This window comes from Pan paniscus, chromosome 3 (genome assembly GCF_029289425.2).
Source record: "Pan paniscus chromosome 3, NHGRI_mPanPan1-v2.0_pri, whole genome shotgun sequence".
In the NCBI taxonomy this organism is placed as follows: domain Eukaryota; kingdom Metazoa; phylum Chordata; class Mammalia; order Primates; family Hominidae; genus Pan; species Pan paniscus.
In genome coordinates, this window is record NC_073252.2 from 96,598,662 (window position 1) to 96,623,869 (window position 25,208).

At 41.4% G+C, this 25,208-nt stretch overlaps 1 protein-coding gene across 2 annotated transcripts in view; it reads right to left on the reverse strand.

Moving 5' to 3' along the window:
* The window catches only part of TSPAN5 (tetraspanin 5), a 180,891-nt gene that overhangs the window by 61,008 nt on the left and 94,675 nt on the right, over positions 1-25,208 (reverse strand). The window lies entirely within an intron of this gene.

Consider the following 25,208-nt stretch of genomic DNA (forward strand, 5'->3'; position numbering starts at 1 on the left):
AACTAATTTACACTCCCACCAACAGTGTAAAAGCATTCCTGTTTCTCCACATCCTCTCCAGCATCTGTTGTTTCCTGACTTTTTAATGATCGCCATTCTAACTGGTGTGAGATGGTATCTCATTGTGGTTTTGATTTGTGGTCTAATGACCAATAATGATGAGCTTTTTTTCATATGTTTGTTGGCTGCATAAATGTCTTCTTTTGAGAAGTGTCTGTTCATATCCTTTGCCCACGTTTTGATGGGGTTGTTTTTTTCTTGTAAATTTGTTTATGTTCTTTGTAGATTCTGGATGTTAGCCCTTTGTCAGATGGACAGATTGCAAAAATTTTCTCCCATCCTGTAGGTTGCCTGTTCACTCTGATGATAGTTTCTTTCGCTGTGCAGAAGCTCTTTAGTTTAATTAGATCCCATTTGTCTATTTTGGCTTTTGTTGCCATTGCTTTTAGTGTTTTAGTCATGAAGTCTTTGCCCATGTCTATGTCCTGAATGGTACTGCCCAGGTTTTCTTCTAGGATTTTTATGGTTCCATATGAAGTTTAAAGTAGTTTTTTCCAATTCTGTGAAGAAAGTCATTGGTAGCTTGATGGGGATAGCATTGAATCTATAATTACCTTGGGCAGTATGGCCATTTTGACAATATTGATTCATCCTATCCATCAGCATGGAATGTCTTTGCATTTGTTTGTGTCCTCTCTTATTTCCTTGAGCAGTGGTTTGTAGTTCTCCTTGAAGAGGTCCTTCACATCCCTTGTAAGTTGGATTCCTAGGTATTTTATTCTCTTTGAAGCAATTGTGAATGGGAGTTCACTCATGATTTGGCTCTCTGTTTGTTATTGGTGTATAGCAATGCTTGTGATTTTTGTATATTGATTTTGTACTCTGAGACTTTGCTGAAGTTGCTTATCAACTTAAGGAGATTTTGGGCTGAGACGATGGGGTTTTCTAAATATACAATCATGTCATCTGAAAACAGGGACAATTTGACTTCCTCTCTTCCTAATTGAATAACCTTTATTTTTATTTCTTTCTCTTGCCTGAGTGCCCTGGCCAGAACTTCCAATACTATGTTGAATAGGAGTGGTGAGAGAGGGCATCCCTGTCTTGTGCCAGTTTTCAAAGGGAATGCTTCCAGTGTTTCCTCATTCAGTATGATATTGGCTGTGGGTTTGTCATAAATAGCTCTTATTATTTTGAGATATGTTCCATTGATACCTAGTTTATTGAGTTTTTAGCATGAAGGAGTGTTGAATTTTGTCAAAGGCCTTTTCTGCATCTATTGAGATAATCATGTGGTTTTTGTCACTGGTTCTGTTTATGTGATGGATTATGTTTATTGATTTGTGTATGTTGAACCAACCTTGCATCCCAGGGATGAAGCTGACTTCATCATGGTGGATAAGCTTTTTCATGTGCTGCTGGATTCTGTTTGCCAGTATTTTATTGAGGATTTCTGCATCAATGTTCATCAGAGATATTGGCCTGAAATTTTCCTTTTTTGTGGTGTCTCTGCCAGGTTTTGGTATCAGGATGATGCTGGCCTCATAAAATGAGTTAGGGAGGATTCCCTCTTTTTCTATAGTTTGGAATAGTTTCAGAAGGAATGGTATCATCTCCTGTTTGTACCTCTGGTAGAATTCGGCTGTGAATCCATCTGGTCCTGGACATTTTGTTGGTAGGCTATTAATTACTTCCTCAATTTCAGAACTTGTTATTGGTCTATTCAGGGATTCAACTTCTTCCTGGTTTAGACTTGGGGGGGTGTTATGTGTCCAGGATTTATCCATTATTACAGGTTTTCTAGTTTATTTGCATAGAGGTGTTTATAGTATTCTCTGATGGTAGTCTGTATTTCTGCGGGATTGGTGGTGATATCCCCTATATCTTTTTTTTTTTTTTTTTTTTTTCTTGAGACAGAGTTTTGCTCTGTCGCCCAGGCTGGGGTGCAGTGGCGCGATCTTGGCTCACTGCAAGCTCTGCCTCCCGGGTTCACACTATTCTCCTGCCTCAGCCTCCCGAGTAGCTGGGACTACAGGCACCCGCCACCAAGCCTGGCTAATTTTTTGTATTTTTAGTAGAGACAGGGTTTCACCATGTTAGCCAGGATGGTCTCGATCGCCTGACCTCGTGATCCGCCCGCCTCGGCCTCCCAAAGTGCTGGGATTACAGGTGTGAGCCACAGCACCCGGCCCCCTATATCATTTTTTATTGCATCTATTTGATTCTTCTCTCTTTTCTTCTTTATTAGTCTGGCTAGTGGTCTATCCATTTTGTTGATCTAAAAAAAAAAAAAAAAAAAAAAAACCAGCTCCTGGATTCATTGATTTTTTTGAAGAGTTTTTCGTGTCTCTATCTCCTTCAGTTCTGCTCTGATCTTAGTTATTTCTTGTCTTCTGCTAGCTTTTGAATTTGTTTGCTGTGCTTCTCTAGTTCTTTTAATTGTGATGTTAGGGTGTCAATTTTAGATCTTTCCTGCTTTCTCTTGTGGGCATTTAGTGCTATAAATTTCCCTCTGCACACTGCTTTAAATGTGTCCCAGAGAGTCTGGTATGTTGTGTCTTTGTTCTCATTGGTTTCAAAGAACATCTTTATTTCTGCTTTAATTTCGTTATGTACCCTGTAGTCATTCAGGACCAGGTTGTTCAGTTTCCATGTAGTTGTGTGGTTTTCAGTGAGTTTCTTAAGCCTGAGTTCTAATTTGACTGCACTATGGTCTGACAGACTGTTTGTTGTGATTTCCGTTCTTTAGCATTTGCTGAGGAGTGTTTTACTTCCAATTATGTGGTCAATTTTAGAATAAGTGTGATGAGTTGCTGAGAAGAATGTATATTCTGTTGATTTAGGGTGGAGAGTTCTGTAGATGTCTATTAGGTCCGCTTGGTCCAGAGCTGAGTTCAAGTCCTGAATATCCTTGCTAATTTTCTGTCTCATTGATCTGTCTAATATTGACAGTGGGGTGTTAAAGTCTCCAGCTATTATTGTGTGGGAGTCTAATCCTCTTTGTAGGTCTCTAAGAACTTGCTTTATGAATCTGGGTGCTCCTGTATTGGATGCATATATATTTAGGATAGTTAGCTCTTCTTGCTGCATTGATCCCTTTATCACTATGTAATGCCCTTCTTTTCTCTTTTGATCTTTGTTGGTTTAAAGTCTTTTTTATCAGAGGTTAGGATTGCAACTCCTGTTTTTTGTTTGTTTGTTTGTTTTTGGCTTTCCATTTGCTTGGTAGATATTCCTCCATCCCTTTATTTTGAGCCTATGTGTGTCTTTGCATGTGAGCTGGATCTCCTGAATACAGCACACTGATGGGTCTTGACTCTTTTATCCAATTTGCCAGTCTGTGTCTTTTAATTGGGGCATTTAGCATGTTTACATTTAAGGTTAATATTGTTATGTGTGAATTTGATCCTGTCATTATGATGCTAGCTGGTTATTTTGCCTGGTAGTTGATGCAGTTTCTTTATAACATCAATGGTCTTTACAATTTGGTATGTTTTTGCAGTGGCTGGTACCGGCTGTTCCTGTCCATGCTTAGTGCTTCCTTCAGGAGCTCCTGTAAGGCACGCCTGGTGGTGACAAAATCTCTCAGCATTTGCTTGTCTGTAAAGGATTTTATTTCTCCTTTGCTTATGAAGCTTAGTTTGGCTGGATATGAAATTCTGGGTTGAAAATTCTTTTCTTTAAGAATGTTGAGTATTGGCCCCCACTCTCTTCTGGCTTGTAGGGTTTCTGCAGAGAGATCCACTGTTAGTCTGATGGGCTTCCCTTTGTGGGTAACCTGACCTTTCTCTATGGCTGCCCTTAACATTTTTTCCTTCATTTCAACCTTGGTGAATCTGAAGATTATGTGTCTTGGGATTGCTCTTCTCAAGGAGTATCTTTGTGGTGTTCTCTGTATTTTCTGAATTTGAATATTGGCCTCTCTTGCTAATTTGGGGAAGTTCTCCTGGATAATATCCTGCAGAGTGTTTTCCAACTTGGTTCCATTCTCCTTGTCACTTTCAGGTACACCAATCAAACACAGATTTGGTCTTTTCACATAGTCCCATATTTGTTGGAGGCTTTGCTCGTTCCTTTTTATTCTTTTTTCTCTAATCTTGTCTTCTTTCTTTATTTCATTAAGTTGATCTTCAATCATTGCTATCCTTTCTTTTGCTTGATTGATTCGGCTGTTGATACTTGTATATGCTTCACGAAGTTCTTGTGCTGTTTTTTCAGTGCCATCAGGTCATGTATGTTCTTCTTTAAACTGGTTATTCTAGTTAGCAATTCGTCTAACCTTTTTTCAAGGTTCTTAGCTTCCTTGCATTGGGTTAGAGCATGCTCGTTTAGCTCAAGTCTGTTATTACCCACCTTCTGAAGCCTAATTCTGTCAATTCGTCAAACTCATTCTCCATCCAGTTTTGTTCCCTTGCTGGTGAGGAGTTGTAATCCTTTGGAGGAGAAGAGGTGTTCTGGTTTTTGGTATTTTCAGCCTTTTTCAGCTGGTTTCTCCCCATCTTTGTGGATTTATCCATCTTTGGTCTTTAATGTTGGTGACCTTCAGATGGGGTCTTTAAGCAGATGTGCTATTCCTTTCTGTTTGTTAGTTTTCCTTTTGACAGTCAGGCCCTTCTGCTGCCGGTCTGCTGGAGTTTGCTAGAGATCCACTCTCAGCCCTGTTTGCCTGGGTATCACCAGCGGAAGCAAAGATTCCTGCCTGATCTTTCCTCGGGAAGCTTTGTCCCAGAGGAGCACCTGCCAGATGCCAGCCAGAGCTCTCCTGTATGAGGTGTCTGTCAGCCCCTACTGGGATGTGTCTCCCAGATACACAGGGGTCAGGGACCCACTTGAGGAGGCAGGCTGACCCTCAGCAGAGCTCAAACGCTGTGCTGGGAGTTCCGCTGCTCTCTTCAGAGCTGTCAGGCAGGGACATTTAAGTCTGCTGAAGCTGCGCCCATAGCCACCCCTTTCCCCAGGTGCTCTGTCCCACGGAGATGGAGGTTTTATCTATAAGTCCCTGACTGGGGCTGCTACCTTTTTGTCAGAGATCCTCTGCCCAGAGAAAAGAAATCTGGCGGTCTGGCCCCAGCAGCCTTTCTGAGCTGCAGTGGGCTCTGCCCAGTTCGAACTTCCCAGTGCCTTTGTTTAAACTGTGAATGTAAAACCACCTACTCAAGCCTCAGCAATGGCGGACGCCCCTCCCCCGACCAAGCTCTAGTGCCCCAGGTGGAGCTCAGACTGCTGCCGTGCTGGCAGCGAGGATTTCAAGCCAGTGGATCTTAGTTTGCTGGGCTCTGTGGGGGTGGGACCCGCCGAGCCAGACCACTTGGATCCCTGGCTTCAGCACCCCTTTCCAGGAGAGTGAATGGTTGTCTCGTTGGCGTTCCAGGTGCTACTGGGGTATGGAAAAAAAGAACTCCTGCAGCTAGTTCGGTGTCTGCCCAAATGGCCGCCCAGATTTGTGCTTGAAACCCAGGGCCCTGGTGGGGTGGGCACCGGAGGGAATCTCCTGGTTTGTGGGTTGCGAAGACTGTGGAACAAGCGCAGTATCTATGCCGGAGTTCCTCAGGCTCAGTCCCTCACGGCTTCCTTTGGCTAGAGGACGAAATTCCGCGACCCCTTGTGCTTCCCGGGTGAGGCGACGCCCTACCCTGCTTCGGCTTGCCCTCTGTGGGCTGCACCCGCTGTCCAACCAGTCCCAGTGAGATGAACCGGGCACCTCAGTTGGAGATGCAGAAATCACCCGCCTTCTGAGTCAATCTCGCTGGGAGCTACAGACCGGAGCTGTTCCTATGCGGCCATCTTGCCAGCCAGAAGCCACTTTTCTATTTTTAACTAGAATTACTGAACCCTGACAATGTGCCAGAAACAGCCCTAGTACCTTTAAATATGCTAATTTTCATAACACCCTCATTAGGCAAGTGCCCCATTTTACAGATGAGGACTCTAAGGTGTAATGAGCTTAGGTAATTCACTGAAGATCTTTCTGCTGGCAAATCCCATGCTCTCAACATATGCCTCACCGCCCTCCCAGAGAGCTACTTCAAGAGCTGATGCTCAGGCCTCCAGTATTTGCTGTCTGCATTAGGAGGTGGCAAGGGCCTGGCACAGAGGTCTGCGACAAGCCAAGCTAGGCCATGGCTTCCATCCACACCCCTCTGCACCTAAATGCATTGATCCTACAATGAAGAGCTGGCAAGGTCATCCTGGTTTTGCTCCATTTTCTCTGTGGCATTGTCATTTGAGGTGCTGCTCATGGTAGGTGGTGGGGTTCACCTTCTTCCATGCTGAGCTAGGCTGGACACATTCCAGCCGACAGCAGGACAAAGAGGGTGATGTGACCACCTATGAGGGGCTCAGCCCCATGCTCTGTGATCACGGCCTGGGGACTTTGGCACCTGAGGTGCTGGATGGTGTCACTACTGGGCACAGTTTTCCCTGCATCAGCAGCAATAGGGGAATACGTGCACACAGCAAGGCTCAGGTTTCCCAAACTCATATAGCATCTGGACTAAAAGGAAGGATTTGTACAGGGCTCTAGAGGTTAACTGTCAGTTATGTAGTTGCTCCACTTTAGAACAATGACTTTGGACACTTTAGGGCATAGCCAAAGAGCAAAGCAGTTACTTTGTGGCTGTTCTGCCTGCTCCTCACTCTTGGCCATCAGTAAGTCTGGCTTAGGATGGAGAAATCCAAGGGTCTCCTCTGGCTGAGGGAGGCAGGTCCAGAAAGCCACATACCAGCAGTACCAGTTCACTACATCAGCTCCTTAGTCCACAAAAAGGTCCACAGGATGGACAGGGACAGAGGCCAACAGCCACCCCGCCACCAGAGCAGGGCCATTCCTCTGACATCTAAGAGTCACATCCATATGACTACTGCAACCTGTGGCTCAAAGCCAGCTGAAAAATGGTTATACACATTAGGTTAGAGCCATTTTGTGAAAACTAATTCAGTTTTCTTCCCGTTGCTTGGTACATACCCACTATTCAGTGAAATATTAGCTTTTATTCAAGGCATGACATAGGAATTCCTTCAAAATTAATATTTTATGCTATACTTTGTATCAGTTTATACTGAAATATTTATCAACATGTACTGTGACTGCCTGTGCAGGAATTTATTCAAATTTATTCCATTTTGCTGTTTGTTGTATACTGATTTTCACTGATAAATTTCCTTTGACTGTAGGTACTGTAGAAGAATTCATTCAAATTTATTTGATATTACAGTTTGCTTCTGCATTACCTTTATTCATCAAAATATCATACAGGTATGTGCTTTTCAAAAAAAGCTCTGCCGTGTCTGATATGAAAACGTCCCCTATCTATAAATGCCTGTATTACCTACTACTTATTTACCCACAAGTTTCCTCTGTTATCTGTAACAGTTGGGGGTGGGAGGCTGGGGAATGCTACTGCTTGTCCAGATGTTATGATCTCCTTCTGGATCTCTGTACCCTGTATTTGCATAAACAAAATGCTTCTCCCCCTCACCCCCACCAAAAAAAAAAAACCCAAAAATCCTTTTATGTTACTTTCAATGCTTGTATGTTTGAAGTAGTCAAATCTTTTTCCTCAAATAATTATTTGTAAAAATTAGAATATCATTTACAAATCTCTGTTTCTTATTTGCATCTAAAAGCAGAATAAGGAGGTCCAGGAGCCATGAGCTTCTCCCAAGTTTCAGCCTGGACCGAATCCTAAACTCCTTATCTTTTCTCAGAGGCAGCAGGTTCACCAAAACACAAATGTCAGGACCAAGGCGCATCCACATGCTTCTATCCACTCTATTGCCCTTACTCCCCTCTTCCCCAAACCACAATTTTGACATGGCAGACTTGGAATAAAATCAAGAAGCTCCTCTAGAATGAGAAAGGAATAAACAGCTTACTGGGACATTCATGCCTCAACATTGCATTCCCTTTAGATTTTTTTTTTCCTGGTGATCTTTTGTATTTTGCAATACTCTAGGGGGAAAAAAAGGAGAACTGTGGGCAAAAACTTATGTAATTTATTGCAACATAATTTTAATTTACATGCTGTGGTAGGCAACCTTCGATATGGCCTTCAATGATTCCCATCCCTGGTCCTCACACCTTTGTGTAGTCCCCTCCTATAATATTATACCGGGGTTGGTTGTGTGACCAACAGAATACAACAGAAGTGCAGGAACATCCTTTCTAAGATCAGCATAGAAAAGATTGTGGCTGTGTCTTGGTTGCTCTCTAGTGCGTGTTCTCTCTCTCTCTCATCAACATGGCTCTGTGGGAAGCCATACTGTGGGCAGCTCCACGAGGCGGCCCATATGGCAAGAACTGAAGTCTCCTGCCAACACTCACGTGAGTTTGAAAGTAGACCCTGCAGCCCCAGACAAAGCTCCAGGTGACTAGAGCCTCAACTCACAGCTTGACTGCAACTCCATGAGAGAACTACCCAGCTAAGCCACTCCCAGACTAATGACTCTCAAACTATGGGAGATTAAAGTTTGTTTTAAGCTGCTAAATTCTGGGGTAACTTGTTATATAGCAATAGATAACTCATACACATAGATTTTCAAATTCTTTCTTGAGCTTTCTTCAGTGATCCAAGTTTCTACTATAAACATGAATTACTTTTGCAAATACAAATCAAAGACAGCATATGTGTGTATGACTTCCTGGGAAGAAGATGGGATGGGCTAAGGTGGTGACTTCCCTCTTCCTTTTTTTTTTTTTTTTTTGAGATGGAGTCTCACTGTTGTAGCCCAGGCTGGAGTGCAGTGGCGCGATCTCGGCTCACTGCAACCTCCGCCTCCCAGGTTCAAGCTATTCTCCTGTCTCAGTCTCCTGAGTGGCTGGGATTACAGGCACGTGCCACCATGCCCAGCTAATTTTTGTACTTTTAGTAGAGATGGGGTTTCGCCATGTTGGCCAGGCTGGTCTCCAACTCCTGACCTCAGGTGATCTGCCTGCTTCAGCCTCCCAAAGTCCTGGGATTACAGACGTGAGCCACCGTGCCCAGCCCCCTCTTTCTTATATCTCTTAATTCCTGGACTGAAAACTACCCAGCACAGGCTTGGTGGGGATGCTACAGAGCAAATGTGAGCAGGGATAACGGGGAGTTGAACAAAATGCCTGCTATCCTGGGATTATTTGATGAGTACTACTGACATTCAAACACTGCCAATCTGTGTCTTCTTATAACCTCTCAAATAGGCTGATCAATCGCTTCTTTTGTTGACTGAGGACTACAGAAGGATACACATTTAAATTCAAGAGATATTTAGGGTTAACTTTAGGAAGAACTTCTAGCCAACAAAACTGTGGTTAAACAACTGCACAGGATGAACAATTAGCACGGCATAAAGAACACGGGCCTTAGCTTCAGCAAGACCAGGCTTGTGTCCTGGTTCCATTTCCTTCTAGCAGTGTGATTTTGGATAAATCATTTTCTCTCTTTGAAGCTCAACTTCCTTACCCATAAAATAGTGACAAAACGATCTACCTTGTTGGTGCTCAGCTGGCCTCATTCCCTCCTTCTCTAGACAGGGGTGGATAAAACCACATCGCTAGACCCTTTCTAGTCCTAAGATTACCTGGTACAGGCTTTACTCTGACTGCAGGAGAGACGTGGATTTGATAACACTAAGGTGGTCCTTATCCACCAACCTTCCTGCTCTCTTGGCAAACTCTGAGAGGCTCATTTCCTGAATGTTTCTCTCAGAAGATTACATATACACTACAATGCATCCTTTTCTTCCATAAGAAAATGTGGGATAGGCTGGGCATGGTGGCTCACGCCTGTAATTCCAGCACTTTGGGAGGCTGAGGCAGGCAGATCACTTGAGGCCAGGAGATCGAGACTAGCCTGGGCAACATGGAAAAACCCCATCTGTACTAAAAATACAAAGAAATTAGCTGGGCATGGTGGCATGCCTATAATCCCAGCTACTCAGGAGGCTGAGGCATGAGAATTGCTTGAACCCAGGAGGCGGAGGGTGCAGTGAGCCGAGATCATGCCACTACACTCCAGCCTGGGTGACAGAGCAAGACTCTGTCTCAAAAAAAAAAAAAAAAAAAGAGAGAGAGAGAAGGAAAATGGGGGTTAAATCAGGAAACTAAACTTTATGCCACACTTTCTTGGGTGCCTGTGAAGCAAATCACCTCACCCGTCTGGGTCTTGGTTATCCTGTTGGGATATGCAGGGGATACGTTAAGGTCATCTCTACCTCTAAAAGCCTAGATTCTAATTTTAGAGAGATATGGAGAGTATTTCAGAAGTCTTTATGTGTTATGGTGGGTTTTATTAAGGGATTATCTCTATATAGTGTCTCTGTGCTCTTAATTTACCCCCACACAAAATGCTCTCATTTCCTTCGCAAAACATATTGTCTAAAGCCCAATGCAGGCTGAATGCTGGCAGCTAGTAGGCCACTCTGAAGCAAATCTCTTGTCCTCTCTGTACGTAACTTCCCTCATCTGTGTAAAGGGATAATAATATCTTACCTGACGGGGTTCTGTGAAGATGAAATGAGTCAATGTATACAAAGAACTTAGAACACACAGCCCCACCTAAGTGTGAGCTACCAGTGGTCCTAGTGCCAACACATCTGCTCACATCCGTTCCACCCATGGAGCTGTGTGCTTATTCCAGGTGAGCTATGTTTCCTTTCAAATCTTTTTGTGCCAAGTGTACTTGCTTTGCATGCATACTGTGCAAGCATTATATAAAATCAATTAAATATGGAAGTCAAGAAATAGTTGTTTCTGTAAAAACTAAGCTAAATGCCTTGTAAAGACTCCATGAAGGCAGGCTGGGCATAGTGGCTCATGCCTGTCATCCCAGCACTTTGGGAGGCAGAGGTGGCAGGATCGCTTAAGGCCAGAAATTCAAGACCAGCCGAGGTAAAACAGCAAGACACCCATTCTCTACAAAAAGACTTAAAAATTAGCCAGGCACAGTGGTACATGCCTATAGTCCTAGCTACTCAGAAGACTGAGGCAGGAGGATCGTTTGAGCCCAGGAGCTCAAGGTTACAATTAGCTATGATCGTGCCACTGCACTTTAGCCTGGGTGACAGTGAGACCTCATCTCTTTAAAAAAAAAAAAAAAAAAGACTCCATGAAGGCAACCCATGACAAAAGTTTGCTGTTGAATGAGGTGTGACAGAGACAACTGCATAACACTGGAAAAATTCTGGAAAAACCTCCCAACTTAGATTACTTTGCAAGTATTGCTGAGTTCTAGGTCCACCTTAAAAAAATGTAAATGGAAGTTGTGGCTGACAAATTATGGCTGAAGTTTACACAAGGAAGATACTTCAGTCAGAGGACACTTAGACAAGAAAAAGACCTTGGGCCTATCTCAAAACATTCCTAGTACTCAAAATATTACAGCAAGTGACATACCACTGGGGGAAAAATATCAGGGTCTCCATGCACACAGCATGAGCAGGGAAAAAACCAAAATGCTAGACAATATACTACTTCAAAATTGTATTTTCATTTAAAATAAAATGTGTAAAGTATGTGTCATTTTACACACACCCTCATCATTTTCACTGACTCTTTGAGCTAACTGACCAATTATCAGTCTTGATTTAGTTTGGCAACAGCGTTTCAACTCTGCATGAGCCTGTGTTCTCACATGGTGGATGTGCCTATAGGGTCGGGGGTTAGAAAGCTTCCATTAGATAATGTGTAAATCATATCTGCACTTTGACTAGCATTTCTTAATATACATATGTATACACCCATCCATAAATACATACATAACAATTCTGCTACTTTAGAATTTTTTTTTTTTTTTTTTTTGAGATGAAGTCTCCCTCTGTCGCCCAGACTAGAGTGCGTGGCGTGATCTCGGCTCACCACAACCTCCGCCTCCCTGGTTGAAGCGATTCTCCTGCCTCAGCCTCCCAAGTAGCTGGGATTACAGGCTCCCGACACCACGCCAGGCTAATTTTTTTTTGTATTTTTAGCAGAGACAGGGTTTCACCATGTTGGCCAGGTTGGTCTTGAACTCCTGACCTCAAGTGATCTACCTGCCTTGGCCTCCCAAAGTGCTGGGATTACAGGTGTGAGCCACTGCACCCAGCCTACTTTAGAATTTTTAAATGTCTTTAGGGAATTTCCTAATTTTCCCCCAAATAATGCATACCTTGAGACTACCTGAATCCATACCTTTTTCTATATGTGAACTTCACGACATTTGATTTATCCATCCTATACAGTTATAGAATATTAGATCACAATATTGGGCTTAAAAAATGTCAGCTAAGTGCAGTGGCACACATCTGTAATCCCAAATACTTTGGGAGGCCGAGGCAGGAGGATTGTCTGGGGCCAGGAGTTTGAGACCAAAGTGGGCAACATAGTGAGATCTTGTCTCTACAAGAAATTTTTAAAAATTAGCCAAGTGTGGTAGTGCACGCCTGTAGTCCTAGCTACTCGGGAGGCTGAGGCAGAAGGATTCCTTAAGCCCAGGAGTTCAGGGCTGCAGTGAGCTATGATCACACCACTGCACTCCAGCCTGAGTGACAGAGCAAGACCCTATCTCTGAATGAATGAATGAATGAATGAATGAATGAACAAACAAGTGCTTACCTTGTTCCTAATTTAATTAGCAAGCTAAACATATCTTGCACATGGCAGACGTAAGCTCTGGAATGTGCCCTCAATTTCACTGGCTCCAGACCCACAATTCTCTTTAACTCCCTGGCAGACACACTTCACCATCTGGAGTCCCTACTGCAACCAAACTGTCCACTGTCAACCATTTCATCTGTGTGTGTGTGTGTGTGTGTGTGTGTGTACAGGGGAAGCCATGGCCTGTCCAACAACTCACAGTCCCAACCTCATGTAGTCTGGTAAATCAGGGACCCTCATTCACAGCCAGAGAATGAAAGAAAAGCTGCAGAATGCAGTTCTGACCCCTGGGCTGGCTAGAGCACAAAATGAAAAGGATAGACTGCTGAGGAGGTGGGGTGTCACATGTCTGTATTTTGCTGTTCATAACGACGGCAACAAGTACTAAAGGTGTGCGAAAGCAGATTAGAGAGGGAGGCATAAAATGAGATAGAAGGAAATGATGACTTTTAAGTGGCAATACAAAGACGGGGTGGCTAAAAAGAACATCTTAGCAGTGAACAGGAAGGAAGGGATGACACATCTTTGAACATAGCTATAATTTAAATTAAGAGTGGAAATGAGGTATATCTTGGAATAAGAAGTATCTAGGTGTTAACACTACTCTCAGTTGAATTATTCAAAGAAAACATCTATGTAGGAAGTCTTATGTTCAGGGGAGGGATGGTGGAAGTGTGTGATGCGCATCTGCTGAGGTGCCCCCATGGAGCAGCCCTCCTCCATTCTGACCTTGTGGCTTGAACAGGGCTGAGCCTACAAGGCAAGTACATGACCCAGGACATCTAATGACCAGTGCCTCTCATGGCTCCGTGACCGACAGTGGCAAGGAGTCAGGAGGGGTGAGCTGAGCCTAGCCCACCAAAGTCCATGTCCATCAGATGCAAGACTAAGCTGAAATTACCAGAGAAGAGGGTTTTTCTTCCTGCTAGTGGAACAGAAACCTAGAGCAGCTGGTGGCTGTTTCTGCCACTGCTTGGGGGCAAGCTTGCCTGAAAAAGAAGCCAACAGAGAAAGGCAGAGCAAGAAATGAAGAGAAAAACTGCTGATACCTTCAGAGCAACTGGAAATGGCCAATGCCAAAAGCAATATCCCTAGATGTTTCTGTTATGTCAATCAGTAAATTCCTATTTTTGCCTGAGCCAGTTTGATCGGGGTTTCTGTCACTTAGAGCTGAAAATGTCCTAATTCAAAATGTAACTATCTAGCTGCAATATATATATTTTTTCATTTAACCACACTGCTTACTGTTCATGCTTTTGAACATAGGGATTATTTCTACACATAAGACTTTTTTTTTTTGAGACAGGGTCTTGCTCTGTCACCCAGGCTGGAGTCCAGTGGTGTGATATCGGCTCATTACAACCTCTGCTTCCTGGGCTCAGGTGATCCTCCCACCTCAGCCTCTCAAGTAGCTGTGACTACTGGCGTGTGCCACCACACCTGGCTAATTTCTTTGTATTTTTTGTAGAGACAGGGTTTCACCATGTTGCCTAGGCTGGTCTAGAACTCCTGGCCTCAAGTGATATGCCCACCTCAACCTCCCAAAGTGCTGGGATTACAGGCGTGAGCCAGCACACCCAACCCACATATTCTTAATAGGCTCAACATAAGTTATTTCAAAGGGCAGAAGGAAAATGTAATCCAACTGGAGATACACATAAATATTAAGATACAGTATTAATAATGTTAATAGCAAACATTTGTTAAATTTACCACAGACACATAGTAACATTGAACAAATGTTTGCTATTAATATTAATTCTGTATTGTGTCTTAAAATAATAGATGTGCATTAGGATATATTAATAATGTATTAATAATATACATCTCAATCTTCACAATGTTTCGCTATAAGTATTCAAATTATATCTATTTTAAAGAAGGGCAAACTGATTCAGAGAGGTTAAGAAACTTGCCCAACACCAGAGCAGGTGGTAGGTCAGAGACCCAGGACCAAGCAAGCATATTCTAACTAGAACATTCGCTCTTAAATCACTATGCTCTACTCCCTCCAGAATATCAGAAGTGTTACTGAAAATACATAAAGTTGGTTCTGCTGTGCCACATAAAGAGGTTCAGCCACTATACGGTGCCCTGAGCCATCCCTCACCACAGTGATAGAAAGGACGGATCCCTGAGTATCCCTGAGAGGTGTTTTCCAACCGCAGGGTGCAAACCATTGGTGAGCCATGAAAATGATTTAATGAGTGAAGACCAGCAGTATTCCCCGACAGAATAGAAAATATCAGACTATGGTATATAAGGGCAAATATTGCCTTGTGAAACCTTTTTGCTTATACATATATACATACATATTTATATCCCAGTTCATGACATGAAATATACTTTCCTATAAATCATAAAGTTTTAAGGCCACAAATGTAGAGCAGAAAGTTGTGTGAAGGCTGGCTGTAAAATCCCCTAAACCTGGACTCACAGGGTTGAGGTGGGGAGAGAGAGAGAGAGAAGTGAAAACTAAATGGCCTCAGGAATTGAGGAAAATTAGAACTGACCCATACTGCAATGTATTTTCCTGAGGAAATCCTCTAAGCAAATCTATCTGATTCCCTAAGAGGGCTTTTTTCCTTAACTAAATATTAGAGACTAAGGATCCTTTCACAAAACCCCCAATATCTGATGTTTATGTGGTAATTCAAAACTGAAAAGGGTGAAGCAGCGATATGAAAGCAATCTGCTGGGTGAGCGCTAATGAGGTCCATGCAGCAGACAGCACCAGAGCCCAAGCTCGGAGCAGCTCCCCAGGCACACGGCTGATGTGGAAACTCACAGGACAGCTTGAGTTTGCTGGGGAAAAGTCAAATTGGCAAGCATAACAGTAGCCTTGCCTGGGCTAAAAGAAACACCTCGCTGGCTCCCCCTCGCTCTTCTCTTGTGTGGCAGCGTCAGGCGGCCCCAGGAGATGCTGAGGGGCTTAACATCCCACGCGGTGCTCCCACTGAGGCTCCTCGGCTCCTCTCCCCGCCCAGGGAGAGGACACTTCTTAAGCTTTTATTAAACTGTTGTCATAAATTGCTTATGAGAGCAAAGTAACAAACTATCACTTTCCCTTTCCTTCCAAGTGGCGAGAACTGGGCCTGTGCCTGCTCCAAAGCACTGAGCCAAAATCAGCCGGCAGAAAATTGCCAGCCATCATTAACTGTCGGACTGGCAGGGCAGAGGAAGTCCATTTTATTAGAGGCTCATCCATAATATATTTTGTTTGAACCCTGTACAGACTGAATTCATTAACATAGATTAACAATTCATCCTCGAGCTCAGATTCCTTTGTGCTTCTCCTAAGTGGCATCACTCTTTTAGCTCCTCCCACTCACAATAAATTATTTAATCGCAAAGTTCAGAACTATTTTCTGTCAGTGTTAAATATTTCCTATCAGTGGCTCTGAACCTTCTGTGGATTAAGGATCTCCTTTGAGCATCTAATGAAAGCTACACATCTTTACTCAGGAAAAATGCACAAAGAAGCCGGGTGTGGTGGCTCACGCCTGTAATCCCAGCACTTTGGGAAGCCGAGGTAGACGGATCACTTGAGTCCAGGGGTTTGAGACCAGCCTGGCCAACACGGTGAAACCCCGTCTCTACTAAAATATAAAAATTCGCTGGCGTGGTGGTGGGTGCCTGTAATCCCAGCTACTCAGGAGGCTGAGGCAGGAGAATCCCTTGAACCCTGGAGGTAGAGGCTGCAGTGAGCTGACAGCCGAGATCATGCCACTACACTCCAGCCTGGGCGACAGAGCGAGAGACTGTCTCAAAAAAAAAAAAGAAAAAGAAAAAGAAAAATACACAAAAGCGTGCACACATACACAATTTTGCTAGGATTTTAGGGGTGCAGAGATGCCCAGAAACTCTCTCACGGTCTCTTAGAAAGCATATGAAACCCCAGTTAAGATCCTCAGTTCTAGTATGTATCACCTTTCCTAGTGCCGAACACATTCATGGCAAAAAATTAGTTCACTTAGAGAGTTAAGTGTTTCTCTCAAACACCTACTGAAAAACAAAACCAGCAAACAAACAAAACAATGATATTAACATTTCCTACTTATCTTTATTGTACTTCAGAAATGAAAAATCAGTTAAGTGTTTAGGGTCCTGTTATTTGCTTAGTGCTAAGAGGAATATTAAAAAAGTAAAAGACAGTCCCTCATCATAACAAAATTAACGTGATGAAGCAATGATGGAGAAAAGAGATCCGTACACAGTTATACGCTAAATTACATGGTACCAGCTAATGGCACAGTGGCAATTTTTTTTTTTAATTTTTAAAATTTAAAAATACATGTAGGGAGTTCAAGTGCAGATTTCTTACATGCATATATTGCCTAGTGGTAAAGTCTGGGCTTTTAATGTACCCATCACCTAAACATTAAACTTTCTACCCAATCATAATTTTTCAACCCTCACCTCCCTCCCATCCTCCCACTATTTTTAGTCTTCAATGTCCATTATTTTATTCTGTCTGTCCATGTGTACCCATCATTTGGCCCCCGTTTACAAGTGAGAATGTGTGGCATTTGCCTTTCTGTTTCTGAGTTATTTTACTGATGATAAAGGCCTCCAGTTCCATCCATGTTGCTGCAAAAGACAAGATTTCATTCCTTTTTATCACTGCATAGTATTCCAAGGGGTGTGTGTGTGTGTGTGTGTGTGTGTAACCCACATTTTCTGTATCCAATGATCCTCCACTGATGGACACTTAGGTTGATTTCATATCTTTGCTATTGTGAACAGCAGTGTGGTGAACATATGACTTGAGGTGTTTTTAAATATAATAATTCCTTTTCCTTTGGTTAGATACTGGAAATGGGATTGCTAGATCCAACGGTAGTTCTATTTTTAGTTGAGAAATCTCCATACCATTTTCCACTGAAGTTGTACTAACGTATATTCCCACCAACAGTGTATAAGCGTTCCCTTTTCTCCACATGCTCACCAACATCTGTTATTTTTAGTCTGTTGAATAACAACCATTCTGACTGGTGTGAGAAGGTATCTCATTGTGGTTGTTTTTTTTTTTTTTTTTTTTTTGAGACAGAGTCTCGCTCTGTCACCCAGGATGGAGTGCAGTGGTGTGATTTCGGCTCACTGCAACCTCTGCCTCTCGGGTTTAAGCAATTCTCCTGCCTCAGCCTCCCGAGTAACTGGGACTACAGGTGCCCTACGCCCAGCTAGTGTTTTTTGTATTTTTAGTAGAGACAGGGTTTCACCATATTGGCCAGACTGGTCTCAAACTCCTGACCTTGTGATCTGCCCACCTCAGTCTCCCAAAGTACTGGGGTTACAGGTATGAGCCACTGCACCTGGCCTCGTTGTGATTTTAATTTGCATTTCTCTGATGATTAGTGATGTTGAGCATTTTTTTCATGTTTGTTGGCCACTTGTATGTCTTCTTTTGAAAAATGTGTGTTCATGTTTTTTGCTCACTTTTTAATGGGGTTCTTTGGGGTTTTTTTCTTGTTAAGTTGTTTGAGTTTCTTGTAGATTCTGCATGTCAGCCCTTAGTTGGATGCATACTTTGGGAATTTTTTTTTCCTCATTCTGTAGGTTTACTCTCCTGATTTTTTCTTTTGCTGTGCAGAATCTTTTTAATTTAATTTAATTAAGTGCCATTTCTCCATTTTTATTTTCATTGTGTTTGGTTTTAAGGACTTGGTCATAAATTCTTTGCCTGGGCCAACGTCCAGAAGAGTTTTTCCTAGGTTTCTTCTAGGATTTTTATAGTTTCAGGTCTTACGTTTAGGTCTTTAATCCATCCTGAGTTAATTTTTGTATATGATAAGAGGTATGGGTTCAGTTTCATTCTTCTACAACATACATCCAATTTTCCCAGCACCATTTATTGAATAGGGTGTCATTTCCCCAGTGTACATTTTTGTTGAATTTGTTGAAAATCAGTTGTAGATATGTGGCTTTATTTTCGGCTTCTCTATTCTATTCCACTGATCTATGTGTCTATTTTTATACCAGTACCATGTTGTTTTGGTTACTATAGCTTTGTAGTGTAATTTCAAGTCAGGTAACCTGATGCCTCTAGATTTTTTCTTTTTGCTTAGGATTGCTTTGGCTATTCTGGCTTTTTTGGTTCCATATGAATTTTAGGATTGGGTTTTTTAATTCTGTGAAAAATAATGTTGGTAAGTTTGATAAGGATTATATTGAATCTGTAGATTGCTCTGGGGAGATGGTCATTTTAACAATGTTGATTCTTCTAACCCATGAGCATGGGATATTTTTCCATTTGTTTGTGTTGTCTATGATTACTTTCATCAGTGTTTTGTAGTTCACCTCCTTGTTTAAATATATTCCCAGCTGGGTTTTTTTTTTTTTTTTCTGGTAGCTATTATAAATGGGGTTGACTTTTTTATTTGGTCCTCGGCTAGATCATTACTGTATTAGTGTACAGAAAAGCTACTGATTTCTATATGTTAATTTAGTATCCTGAAACCTTACTGAATTGATTTATCAAATCTAAGAGTTTTTGGTGGAGTCTTTAAGGTTTTCTAGATGTAAGATCATATCATCAGTGAACAGGGATAATTTGACTTCCTCCTTTCCAATTTGGATGTCTTTTATTATTCTCTCTTGCCTGATTGCTCTGGTGAGAACTTCCAGTGCCATGTTGAATAAGAGTCATGAAAGTGGGCATGCTTCTCTTGTTCCAGTTCTTAAGGGGAATGTTTTCAACTTTTTCCTATTAAGTATGATGTTGGCTGTAGGTTTGTCATATATGGCCTTTATTATGTTGAAGTATATTCCTTCTGTGTCTCGTATGTTGAAGACTTTTATCATGAAGAGACGCTGAATTTTACTGAATGCTTTTTTCTGCATCTATTGAGACGATCATATGGTTTTTGTCCTTAATTCTGTCTGCATGATGTATCACATTTCTTCATTTGCACATGTTGAATCATCCTTGCATCCTTAGGATAAATCCCACCTGATCATGGTATAGTATCTTTTTGATGAGCTGCTGGATTCAATTTGCTAGTATTTTGTTGAGAATTTTTACATATATTTTCATCAGGGATATTGGCCTCTAGTTTTCTTTTTTGTTGTATCCTTGTCTGGTTTTGGTATCAGGGTTATAACTAGCCTTGTAGAATGAGGTGGGGAGAATCCTCTCGTTTTTTTTTTTTTTGGAATAGTTTCAGGAGGATTGGTATTAGTTCTTCTTTGTATGGTTTTTTCCTTTTTCTTTTCTTTTCTTTTTTTTTTTTGAGATGGAGTCTTGCTCTGTCACCCAGGCTGGAGTGCAGTGGCGCGATCTTGGCTCACTGCAACCTCCGCCTCCCGGGTTCAAGGGATTCTCCTGCCTCAGCCTCCCAAGTAGCTAGGACTACAGGTGGGTACCATCACGCCCAGCTAATTTTTTTTTTTTTTTGTATTTTTAGTAGAGATGGGGTTTCACAGTGTTAGCCAGGATAGTCTCGAACTCCTGACCTCGTGATCCACACACCACGGCCTCCCAAAGTGCTGGGATTACAGGCATGAGCCACTGCACCTGGCCTCCTTTGTATGTTTGAAAGAATTTGCCTGTGACTGCATCTGGTCCTGGGCTTTTTTTGTTGAGAGATTTTCATTACTGATTCAATTTCACTACTCATTATTGGTCTGTGCAGGGCTTCTATTTCTTCAGTCTCAGGAGGTTGTGTCCCCAGGAGTTTATCCATTTCTTCCAGCTTTTCTAGTTTGTGAGCATATAGTTGTTAATAATAATAGTCTCTGATGATCTTATATTTCCATGATCAGTTGTAATGTCTCCTTTTTCATTTCTGATTGTGTTTATTTTGATCTTCTCTCTTCTTTTCTTGGTTAGTCTAGCTAGTGGTTTATCAATTTTGTTTATCTTTTCAAAAAACCAACTTTTCATTTCACTCATCCTTTGTATTGTTTTTTGGTCTCTTGTTCATGTAGTTTTGCTCTGATCTTTGTCGCTTATTTTCTTGTAACTTTGAGTTTGGTTTGTTCTTATTTTTCTAGTTCCTTCAAGTGTGATGTTAGGTAACTTGTGATCTACTGTTTTGATGTAGGCATTTAGTGCTATAAACTTCCCTCTTAGTACTGCTTTTGCAGTTTCTCACAGGTTTCACTATGCTGTATTTTCATTTTCATTCAAGGAATTATGCTTCATTCTTCATCGACCTTTTTAGTGAACACCCAGGAAGTTTTCCTGTGTGCTTGTAGTCTGCCTCCCTTTTTCCAATTACGACACCTTGGTCTTTCTTTGGGCAATAAGCTGGTGTTCTAGAGTAAGATGGTAAGGATGTGACCCAATCCTGGCAATCACAGCATTCCACCTATCTCACATTAACAATTGGTTTGGGACTAGTGGGTGCTTAAGGCCTGTCCAGTAAGACTCATCCTGGGATTTCTATTCAAGTATTTTCAAAGAGAGACTCGTTTACTACAGTTATTAAACTCATGGGAAAGACAATAGGAGCTGCTAGTAGCTACCTTGAAACCACATGAGGATACCCTAAGAATGAAGCCAGTCCAAGAGAAAGCAAAGGCAAGAAATGGACAGAGCCCTATGACATGGTTTGGTCACTGGATATGTTTTTAGGTATATGAGGCTAATAAACTCCATCTCACAGAGTGCATGACTAACCACAGTAAATTTAGGATTCTGTGCTTCTCCATCCCTTCTCCATAACTAGTTTACCTCTTAAAGGGTATCTGGAATTTCAGTTGTCATGTAACATGAAAGTTTTGAAATGATGACTGGCCCATTTACTATTAATTTTCTTGACACCTCCATGATGCTAGCCAACAATGGTCTTTAATTAAAGTCACACATTTTCAAAATTTTATATGTATTTAAATTAAAAGCTTTTTTTGTGAGCTAACATCTTAAAATGGAAGTTAGCAAAACATTGTTAGATAACACTAGTATAAAGTTACCTAATTTGCTGTCTAAAAGTGTTGGAGTAAATTAAGCAAAAGTTGAAACAAGAAGATAGCACTTTAGCATCAAACTAAATCTCCAAGAGGAAGGAAAACTAAAGTTCAAGGCTAAAACTCTAAATTGCATCTCAAAGGAAGTGAAAACAATACATTAAATATCACACAGTTTTTAAAAACTACTATCTCTAGGTGGTGGTATTACAGAAAATTAGAACAAAAATAATCATATGCATTTCCTAAATTGTCTGTCTAGAACATGTTATCTTGATAAGGGGGAAAAATGAGCTTTTAAAAATAAAAGACAACGTAATAATACAATTTAAAGATAATGATATGTTTGTCCATTAAAACTTCGTAAGAATGGGCTCCCTCCATGAAAAATTACTCATAGACCTTTACTGAAAGAATCTTTAAATGGTAAGGTACGCCTTTTATGTGTTTTTGGGTATGTTTTCAGAATGTTTCTTAGGATCACCAGATCAGAAGGCCACAATGACCAACCACCAGCTTGGGCAAGACCATGCAAAACCAAACTTCAGATTTCAGCTAATTGTACCCCAGAAACCTCCCAAAGAAAATGTCAAAAGCAGCTGGGCACGGTGGCTCACACCTGTAATCCCAGCACTTTAGGAGGCTGAGGCAAGTGGATCACTTGAGGTCAGAAGTTCGAGACCAGCCTGGCCCACATGACGAAACCCTGTCTCTACTAAAAATACAAAAATTAGCTGGGCGTGATGGCAGGCGCCTGTAATCCCAGCTACTCAGGAGGCTGAGGCAGGAGATCGCTTGAACTGGGGAGGCGGAAGTTGCAGTGAGCTGAGATCACGCCATTGCGCTCCATCCTGGGTGACAGAGCGAGACTCTATCTAAAAAAAAAAAAAAAATGTAAAAAGCAGTCTTGATGAGGTGTTAAATCCTAATAAGGTCTTGCAATCAAGTTTTTCTCAAAGCGTAACTTCAATTCCATTTTATACTTGAACAATAAATATACTTCAACAATAACATTTTCCTTTTATTATAAAAAGAAACATGTTCTTCCAACTCCTCAAAATATAAGATATCTAGTTATGTAGCTGCCTCTTAACTTTTTAGCGGTGTTTTTAAAAATAGGAAACTATTTGAAAACATGAACCTACTGATTCCAAAGCCCTGCAATGATTTAGTGAAGCTCAGTGTCTCATACTTTGTTTGTTCACAGCGTGAACCATTATGGAGAAAGCTTATTAAAAAGTTCTCATTTCACATTACAAATCCATAATCTAACGTGCTAATCATACTCATTCAATTGCTGCACATCCATAAATGCCATTGTACACAATCATCATTAAAATTCACTGTGGAATAATAACTTTTAAAATCTCATCTTGAACAAAAAGCTATTTGAAATTACCATATTATCTTTATTTCTAGATTAAATTCGGTTAAATGCCTTTGCACGCTTTTTAATATAAGAATCTAAATATAATGAAGAAACAACCCCTAAAATATTCCATTACCACAGAAAATATAAACTGTTAATACATGCATAAAGTCCAAATGAAAACAAAAGCTTCAGCTTAGACCTGAAGGCCAGATCCACAAATATTATAAGAACCTTCTGAAAGGACACCCTTTGCTTTCTAAAGGAGAGAGTATGTGCCAAACAAGCTTTGAAAACAAATTTGGATTCTATTTACCAAAGAATTCCATGTATAATACATGTTCAAGGTGGGGGTTGGGGAGAGGAAGTGACATGAGTATAAAAATCCCACAGAAAGATACTCTGCATGGAGCTGGAAGTGTTAGGCCTTGGATGGTAATAGAAGAAATAGCCTGAGAACACCAGAAGTTTTCCTAAAGCAAGGCCCTGAAATGTGAACACAAGAGAGCTAACAGCGTGGGTGGTTACTGCTTCCAGCAGCCCCAATGGTACTGAACATGTCCAGCTTCGTGATCTGGGTGCTGGTTACAGAGTTTCTTCAGTTTGTGAAAATCCATCAGTATGTGCACCATACGATACTTCATAATCCCTAAGGATCTCTGTGCTCTCCTTCCTACCAACTCTCCAATTTCATGTCATACCACCCTCTCCAGTCACACAGGCCTACTTTCTATTCCTTACTATATCAAGCAATTTTTCACATCAATCATCCTGCTAATTGCATCTCTTTCTTCTCTCCTTTATAAAGACGGGGTACTCCTACCCTAAGGGTTTGTTTCAGATGATAACTCAGTAAAGTCTTTTCTGGCCACCTTTGCGAATTTATTCCCCCCTCATATTACTAACCACACTTCCTGAAATTATTCCTTCTAATTATATCTGTAGTTGTTTTTCAGCTGTCTCCCATAGTAGGCTGTATGCATCATGAGAATGGAGACCATGTCCATCTTATTCACTTGTGTTTCCCCAGCACAGTGCCTTGAATACAGAAGGTATTAAAAAAAATTGGCTATATGAATGATATTTCCCAACCCCTAAAGTTTTCAGGTATTATGCTAAAAGGGTAAATATAGAAATAAGTAAACAAGTAGTTAAAAATTAAAAATTAGCTTGAATACAAATTTTCGGACTGCTTTCATGTGCCTTGCTTTACCCACAACCAGCGGTAGCAGCTTCATAGCACTAATGACAAAACAATAAACCAACAGCTCCTCAGTAATCTGACCTACCCTGTTAAACAAAAAGGATCCACCACACTGTTAGGATATCCTTACCAAAAGCAAAGCTACTAATTCATTCTTTTCTCCTCCCTGCAAAAAGACTGAAAAATCACTCCACACACGCGTGCGCACACACACGTGCGCACACACGCACGCGCACAGCACCCCCCCCCCCCCACAGGTAGGAATGGCTCTTCAGCACTGAACTGGCATCTTCACCTACTACCCAAACCACTGGGACTTCACAATCCTTACACACTGTCTTGGCCCCAGATGCAGAGACATTTTATGCCAAATCTGTGGGTGGGAAAGTCAATTCTATCCTTCCTGTAGAAGGATACACAGATGATTGTTATACAACTTTAGGATGACCCATGCTTTCCTGTCTCAGGAAGCTCCCAGAGACTCCCTAACTGCATCTCATTCACCCACGTGGTGGGTTTCAAACTTGCTCTGATGATAAAGCACTGGGAAGCAGAGCTGCCCATTGAGGAAAATATGAAACACTGAGATACTTTGCTTCTTTTTATGAACGAGGAATAATTTTTCTGGCAGAAATGGCGGTATATGAATGCCATCTAAAACCACAGCTTATACGTACCTGGCAGGGGAGATTATTTCAACCCTAAGAAAGAATAAAAAAACACCATACCCTAAACTTGCATGTTCTCAATAAAATAACAGAGTTATTAAACTAACTGGTTGTGTCCAAATTTTTCTGTTAACGTTCTTTTACTACTTATTCATTCATTTTCACTAATACTCACCAAAAGAGATGTGGTAGCAAATGCCAAACACTTATGAAATGTTGACAGGAGAAAAACATGAAACTGAAAAAGTTTCTATTAGCCCATTTTATTTCCCTTCTGTGGATTGAGATAGGCCATTATTCATTTTTAGCAGTGGGACTACTGGGCTGGGTCTTTTGAAGTCCAATTATTATCATTCTTTGCCAAAGATAAGGAAAATAGACTTCTATATTTTGAAGAAGTTTCTAATTCTCACCAAGTTTATACTCATCAAAAAGTGAAATGGTTAT